This window comes from Ceratotherium simum, chromosome 10, assembly GCF_057802395.1.
Source record: "Ceratotherium simum simum isolate JZ-2026a chromosome 10, ASM5780239v1, whole genome shotgun sequence".
In the NCBI taxonomy this organism is placed as follows: domain Eukaryota; kingdom Metazoa; phylum Chordata; class Mammalia; order Perissodactyla; family Rhinocerotidae; genus Ceratotherium; species Ceratotherium simum.
The window spans coordinates 20,000,001-20,008,815 of record NC_141909.1 but is presented as its reverse complement, the minus strand read 5'-3'; the positions used below and the strand labels follow the sequence as shown (position 1 = coordinate 20,008,815).

General features: G+C 34.7%; 1 non-coding gene across 1 annotated transcript; it reads right to left on the bottom strand.

The window, feature by feature from the left end:
• Positions 1 to 2,978: 2,978 nt before the first annotated feature.
• On the bottom strand, positions 2,979 to 3,084 carry LOC147916069 (U6 spliceosomal RNA). The gene has a single exon (XR_015553526.1). It is a non-coding gene; the product is annotated as a U6 spliceosomal RNA (small nuclear RNA).
• Between the last annotated feature and the right edge of the window lie 5,731 nt (positions 3,085 to 8,815).

The window sequence follows — 8,815 nt, the reverse complement described above, 5'->3', positions numbered from 1 at the left end:
ACTATCTCAAAGGAAGAATTAAAACACAACAGATTACTAAGTATATTGGTATGAGCATAATAGCTTTACTCAGTAAAGAGTCAGTGAGGCTACAATTTCTGCATAATGAATATGTTTAACAATTAAGCTGCTGAAAATGAAATGAATTAGGTGCTATTATTTAATAATGTATAAATGTGACAATGAGGTTTCTAGTTCCTATTTCTAATATTTAAAATTTGAGGAGGTGGGGCAGGGCAGGAAAGGCCCCTCAAAAGAATTTGAAGTGGGCACTGTTCTTCTTTTTTTTTTTTATGAGAAAGATCAGCCCTGAGCTAACATCCATGCCAATCCTCCTCTTTTTTTGCTGAGGAAGACTGGCCCTGAGCTAACATCCGTGCCCATATTCCATGACTTTACGTGGGACGCCCCCACAGCATGGCCTGACAAGCGGTGCATTGGTGCGCGCCCGAGATCTGAGCCCAGGCAGCCAGCAGCGGAGCTCGCGCACTTAACCACTACACCATGGGGCCGGCCCCGAAGTGGGTACTGTTCTAATGATTAAGGCAATCAATATTCGTCTGTTCTTCTGTGTCTACCAATTATCTTTATAATTTGTCTCATTAAGATGTTTTTATTTTAATACAAAAATGCGGATTAATACCTATTTTTTCTCAGTGTGTATTAAAACTAACATACTAAATTCTTTAGAGGTTTCAGTCATGAAAAATTGGGTTATCTTGTTGGAAATTATGAGGATAATTCCACTAACTGTAAGGATTCTTAACCTAAGGAGTAGGCAATAAATGACTCTATGTGTATATTTATCATATCAATTAACTTTTGGAGCCCAATTTGCTGACCTGTAGATAAAAGGAGTTCTTGGAGGAACTCTTTAGAAAATTTTTGTTAGAATGGAAGAATTTTCTCCCTTATATGATATTGCAAGTTACTTTCTGAGTTCTTTTGGTCTAGCATAGCACTATTTTGTTAAGGAAAATATGCCCAGTCAAGGAAAGAGTGGTATTGTGGATACACGTAGAATAAATGTGGAAGTCATCTAAAACCAATAGTGCTGTGCTCCAGTGTGGCCTCAATTTTCTCTCTCTCATGGCATAGCTGGTTGTTACTATACACCTCTTTCTGCCAACAACATTCCTCCACTTAAGAGTAATTCCTTCTCTGCATAACTTTGACTTGAACACTTTCCATTGTGTGTTTTTTAATCCTAACTATTCCTCATAACCATTCATTTAATATTCTTATATAGCTAACTTATTCTCTCAGATTTAATTAGTTCAAATTTCACTGAGAGTAATTTACTCATCTTTTATTTCAACCACACCTAACCAGGCTCCTGGGTAAAGTATTTACTTTGAATTTGTCAGCTGTACCCAAGGTGCTGTAGGGCAATGTATGGTAAAAAATGTGCCCACCAACAGAATTGCACATAAGATAGTTTAGCTCTATTATAGGAGTAGGGATCTGAATAAACTTACCTCTTATAAGAAGAGGAAATGGACTTATCAGATACTGTCAGTTAGAAAATTGTAAATATTTTTATTTGGATAAAATAATTTGCAATAGTGGGAAAAAACAGAAATTCTCTGAAATGTATGAAGAGTTTTTATTATAATAGAGTTTTATATAATTTTTCACTGTAATCAATTTAAAAATATTGAAAATATATTTTGTATTTAAAATTTTGAGTTATAAATTATTTTAGTAATTCCATTCCCTCCATTATTAAGAAACAATAGTAATTTTACTGAAGCGTTTTCAGCACTTCATAATCATGACATGGGTGCTAAGATGATTTTTGCTATAGATCAAATCAGATACAAACCCTTAATAAAAACATTTTTAGATATCACAAATGACACTTTAAGAAATATATAACAACAAACAGATGTAATTGTGACTTTTCTACAACAAGATGTATTGTCGATGAAATAATGTACCAATTCTTAGGATGTTTTTCTTCCAACATATCCTTTAATTGCAGAAACCTTCGATATTAATCTCAATTCGCATTTTGTTCTCATATAGTTGCTTTATTATTCCTTGTTAGAATATTTAATTCTGAAATATATATTTGTTTAACTCATACACTTCTACTCCTCATTTGTTTGTTTGGGTTTTTTTTAACTTTATAGTCTTCTCCTCTTGATGAGGACAAGTCACAACTGCTTTTGCCTAAATCAGGTTGCATATCCATTCAATATGCCAGGTCTGAACTTTAGACATATTGTTTTACATACTGTCTTTTATTACCCTAATTACTAGGCTGTGCATATTTTTCCAAACTGGCATTCCAATGTACTGTACATTTTTCTGCTATTCCTAAAATTACCATTTTCTTTCTCGTCTTTTCCTTTCACCTCAACACCTTTTCAGTAATGTTTTCTCAAAAGGAATTCTCAAGCTCAAATAACCATAATGGTAGGAAAGATTTTTTTTAATTAGTTATAAGTTGATAGTTAAAATTTGCATCCTTAAATGTAAGCTTATATAGAAAAGTCAGATGTGGTAGCTGACAAAGTGCAAAGTAAATTGTTCTAATCAAGGCACCTTTTTATTACTTCACACTATAGATTAGTTTATCTGTAAATGTATGATGCTTCTGCAATATTAATATCTGTCTTTTCTTGTTTCTAAATTCCTGTTTATTCCTTTTGGAAATCTCTAGTAGAAGACAAATGAATTGGCAGATTATAAATAGTATCTCAATACAACATTGTAACAACATCATATTAAAATATAATTACTATTTATTTCCAAAAACACTTCATGAGAATAAAGTAAAATATGGGGGAAAGTAGTATTAATTGATTCAGAAAATAAAATAGACTACTTTTAGCACTTAAGACTTAAAATTTAAACTTTTAAAAATTACTAACTTTCTTCCAGTAAAGGTCGCTATCTACCATTGAACTCTAGCAGAATCTTTTTCAGATTTATAATGAAACAATAACGTTCAAGATCACATGCTTTACAAAATACATATAGAGTGCTTCACGAATTTGTGTGTCATCCTTTTCAAGAGCCCAACTAATCTTCTCTGAGCCACTCTAATTTCAGTGTATGTGCTGCCAAAGCAAGCATGATTTTTAAATAATTTTTTCTTATTAGTTTCAACCACCATTAGACACTTAATTTTATAATATAATATATGCAGTTTCATAGGCAACAATACTTTCATTTACATCAATACCCAGACATGATAATTATCACTTATAACAATGTTGATATGAGAAATGTTTGTTGCTGAAGCGAACCTAGTCTATGGTATTTTGTTACTGCAGCCTGAACTGACTAACGTAGCTTTCGGCGCTGAGAAGTGGGGTGCTGCAGTAACAAAAAGCTACAAATGTGCAAGTGCCTTTGGAACTGCCTATGGGTAGAAGCTGGAAGAGTTTTGAGGCGCGTGCTTGAAAAAGCCTACATTGCCATGAAGCGACTGTTAAAGGTGATCCCGGTGAGGGCTCGGAAAGAGAAGAGTAGAGCTGTAGAGAAAGCTGCCATCTTTATGTAGAATACATAAATCATGTGTAGAATGTTGGTGGAAATATGGATGGCAAATACGATTCGGATGAGGTCAATGGACAATGGAAAAAAGGTAATTCTTGTTATAAAATGGCAAAGAACTTGGCTGAATTAAGTTTGTGTTCTAGCGTTTTACGGAAGGTAGAATTTGTGAGTAATAAAATTAGATACTTAGCTGAGGAGATTTCTAAGCAAAGAGGCTTAGCTCCTCATGACTGCTGATAGTAAAATGCAGGGAGAAATAAATTGAAGAAGGAATTGTAAAGCAATAAGCAAAAAGGAAGTAGAACTTAAAGATTTGAAAAATTCTCACCTTATTCGTTTTGCAAAAAAAAATGAGAATGCAAGTTCTGAGGAGGACACCAAGGGTGTGGCTGACCAACTGTTTTGATAAGGAGATTAGAGTGAGTAGTATCAAAATTGACTTTAGTGGAGTCATTTAAAAACGAAGTCAGAGCTGCCTTTCCAGAGAAACCACCTTGCTGTCTTGAACGTTGGGCTGGGTTAATCTTTTGGACTGGGCCAAAATCACAATTGTTTTACCAGAAATTGTTTGAGAAGTCAGCAGAAACATGGACATGCTGATCACAAAGACTGATGATTACGGGCTTTCTGTCTGAAGATAGAATCAGTAATCAGTAATGTAGAGCCAAGAGCAGTTTAGCTTGTCAGCACCAATGAACTCTTCTTAAAAACATCTTACCTCATGTTTTCCCATTTCACCTTAAAAACCCTGAGCCCCTCTTCTGTAATTGGGGCACGGTTTGGGTTTCCTCCTGAATCTGCTCCCCAAATTGCAATTCTTTGATCCCAAATAAACACTTTGCCTCTTAAGCTGGTTTCTATTTTGAAAAGTTCACATAATACAAACCGTGGACCTAATCAGCCATCTTAATAGAAGCCAGGAATAGAGATGGAATTATACCAGCAGAAATACTGCCAGCTGGGACTAAAGAGAACAGAGAACATGGGATGGAATGAAGGAAGGCTGTCAGACGTGTTAGATTCTACAGGACAGTATGATAAAGTTCTTTGGCTGTGAACTTGTGTTATTCTTCAAGAAAAGGGAAGAATGGCCCTGAAGGTGAACCATTAGCATTAGGACAACGACCTCGGGTCAGACAGCCTCAGACAGAAGCCACGGAAGCTAAGCTGCCTACAGCCATGGGGTGCAACCCATGCTCAGCAACATATCATCATTTATATTAATATTGATGTGATATTATTTTCTTGGCAACAGTGTTCACAATCTATTTTTTTACCTTTTTTACATAGAACGTCAACTACAGAATTAAGACTTTCTTTATAAATATTAAATATTACAAAGCACTTTATACTATTGCCAATAGATAAATGTACTCTACTTGAATAAAAACTTGGCAGAGAATGAAATCATCTTTATTCTAGTCCTATCTTTATCATTAATTATCTGTGATTTTTGGCTGGGCACTGTCATTCTCTGCCTTGAAATCTTCATCAGAGCAATAATTCTTAACCTACATGCTTCCTAGTGTTGTTGTGAGCAAAATAACTCTGGTAATATTGTAATTTGGAAATGCGGTGAATGATAAAATATAAGATCTATTATTGCTGGTGTAATTTTAGTAGTTAAAATAAATTTGATTGAGTAATGAAAGTCATACTTAAATATAGCTGCTTCTTTGCTGGATATGCAATTAAATTTGCTGTGAGTGTGTGACTTCTTGGTTCTTAAAAATATTTAGAGCAGAAAATGTTTTTAAAATTATTACCACTTATATAAGAATTTAAGTTCTAAAGGTAAAGGTGTTTTAGCTTTAGCCTCAGGAAAACCTGCTTCTAATTGTTTGTCTCCCACCTGGTAATGTCACTTAAGGTGTAAAGAATGAGGTGTGAGTTTGATTTTACATTAATCATGAAAACATCACCTTGACATTTAAAGGGGAAAAAAACATTTTATAGGGATTGCAAACGAGCACTTAAGATATGGAAATTCTCCTTGATGAAAAAACAAAACGTTCTTCTTTTATCTTTTAAAAATGCCAACTTTCTTTTCCATAGTAACGTATGTCAGAGTACCCTGCACAGATTCGGGGTGAAGAAGCCAGCCCATAATTCATCAGATTACCATTGAGTTTTGCTGTGAACTAAAGCCATTTTTTATCTTGAAAGATAGACAAATAGGAAGCAACTTTCAAAATGTCTGCTTTGGGAATGAGGAAACTATGCTTTGAAGAAAAACAGTAGACAAATCAACCATTTTTTAATTGATGTTTATTTATTTTCATGGGATTATAAATTTTGGGGGTGACTAACAGATGCATATATTCTCTTCAAATAGTAGTTCATAAAGTGTGAGCTATAGAGGAGTTTCAACTGGGAGAATGACACTAAGGTGAAGAGAGGTATTGGAAGGGTCTGGAAATCCATGTGCATGACTATAGACTGAATATCTCATTTTTCAAGTGTGTGCTGGTATATATATTTATTTGCTGATATATATATATATATATTTATCTATATACACTCAACTTCATGTGGTGTTTGCTAGTATCAGTTTTCTTAATGTGAGGATACTAAAATTACAACTATTATCTGTTGAATAGCTACATATTTTTTAGAAAAATTTAACTACTGTTAAATTAATTAAACAAGGAGGCCATTAGACTGAGGTGGCTCTGATGCCCTGGCCGACTTGGTAAACAAACCAAAATCAAAGCCTGCAAATGCCTCAAGGTTACAAAATTGAAACCTAAGGACAACCAATCACAAACAGCCAACTAGGCTTTAAGCTCTAGCCAATCAATCATTTCCTTGCTTTACTTCCACCTTGTCTCTATAAGAGTCTCTCCCCAAGCTCCTAATGGCTTCCAGTTTGGCACTGCCTATTCAAATTAGTTTCTGCTCAAACTCTTAAACATTTTAATATGCCTCAGTTTATCTTTTAATACCACTGTCTACAACTAATGCTGATGTTAAGAATTGAGAGGTTACAAAGCTTGGGGAAGGAGTTGTCAATACAAATTTGTAAACAAAATATAGTTAGATGAAATCATCATTCTTGGTACATATTAGGAAAGTTACTTCAGTTCCCAAATCCATGTCATACATGTTTAGTTTTAAGAAGGATAATCATTTACACATTTGGTATGTTCACAGGTGTGTAAAAATGTGAACTAAATGCAAAAGACATCCATAGAGAGAGGGAGATAATATAAATATCAGTAACAGTTATGTTCGGATGGTGAAACTATTCAATTGTTTTCAATTTCCTCGTAGAATTTCCAATAATTTATATAAAAAGTATAAATTGCTCTTACATGGAAAAGAAAAAATTTAAGTAAGCTAAAGCACTCTGCATAGCAAAAATTGAATCTCTTTTTTCACATTTTTATTTTTTATTTTTGGCTTTCCTTAGGTTGCTATAGGACTTATAGTAATACAATCAAAGCTTCCTAGGGCTGGAGGATATTCAGGATACCTTAAACAGTACTGTTTTAAGGTATGTGGGATAAACTAAAGAATAAGACAATTGTGGTACATTTACTTGCAGAACTTAAACTCTAAAAGGATGATGGAAATTACATTTATAGTAAACAATACAATCAGGAGGGTAAAATCTAGAACTAAAGGAAAATAATGAGTTGTAATAAATATGATAAAGATTCGATACCCTTAATGAACAAAAAGCTCATGAGATTGACAACAAAAGCACAAAAACACAAGTCTTAAAAATTGCCAGACTCAGGAATAGACAAAAATGTGAGCAATGAACCTGGAAAAAGAGGACAGTATTTAATTTCATTTCACATAAATACAACAAAGCACAACTCTCTCACTCTATCTCATTCTCTCTCTCAATCAGCCAAGATAAGGTTGGTAAGGATAAGTTCAGTCTGACTCCCCCGAACAAGCTTTCTGGATGCAAGTTAACAATTTTTTTAATATTACAAAGTTCACGACAATATAAGCAAATAATTTTTCTCATAAATAACTAAGTACAAAAGTAGTCAGAAATTCAATATTTCCAGCAAAGGCATTTAATAAATAGTTATTTACACGTGTAACAAGGGTAATATAAAAAAAATTAGTATGCTCCTTCCCTGTGCAGTTTCATATGCTGATGGTCTTCACGTTTTCCTGAGGCCTTCTTCTGTGGGGAGGAGAGGAGTAGAGACGAAGAAGGTTGAAGGATAGGATTGTTAGAGCAAAGAGTTTATTTCACCTCTGGTATTCAAAATAGGATTTTTGAGTGTGTCAGAAAAGTTTTTGAATGCCAAGCTTTGTGAGGAAAAACATATTTTTCTGAATTTCTTAGGACATATCAAAAGGCAGGTGCCAGAGGGACAAACCATGGGGAATTTCCCATTATTGAAGACCTCTCTTCTGCTCCTGACATAGGCCATGAGGCAGCAGGAGATACATGAGAAGGTCCAGAAGCAATAATGTTGGTCATATCCTGTGGCCCCCAAGTGGCCCTCAATGGACACAGAATCTCTCACTGTGTGGTGCTGCAGAGATGCCAGCAACTGAAGTCTCGAAGCAGGACAAAGAGGCAAATGGCTGGGACATGCGTTCCAACAACAGGTACCAGCTCTTCACCCCCAAATGTCAATGAAACCCTGTCATGCTTTAGTTGTCACAAATCAGGACCCAGACCAATCAAGCCATTTCACTACAGAAACCAGAGAGGACACAAAGGATGCCGTATGCATCTGAAGAATTCTTTCCCACTTTGGTAAACAGGAAGCCCCGATTACGAAGTCTTATGCTAGCGGAAGCCTCGTAAAATTGACGCTCACAAGTAAGACTTAACTTTTTTTACAGAGAGCAGGTACTACATTTAACAGTATTTTCCATCTTTATTTTAGGCCACTCCCACTGCTGGTTTTGATCTTATTCTTGATTACATTTGAAGTGCTTACAGTTACTCAGACCTGTCATGAATTACATCTTCATGCGGGGAGTAATCTTTTTATTTAAGGCTGTAGTGGGTAGGTTTCCTTTTTCTCCTTTTTTAACAATACCAAGGAATGAATAAATTTTGTTTTATAATAAAATTTAGACATCCTCAATACACTTTTATGTCACTGCTAACTTTAGAGCATGAATTATTAAAAATTTATTTGGGATGCATTTTTTCCTGTGACAGCAAAACATGATTCAGACACTTTACATTGTCCTCTCCGACAAAGGTGATAGTAGTACTTAATTTTGAACTTAAATGCCAGGATTTCAGTGGATGATGCTACACGACTCTTCAATCATGAATGTTTACAACGCTGTTAAATAACAACTGCGTTTGATTTCA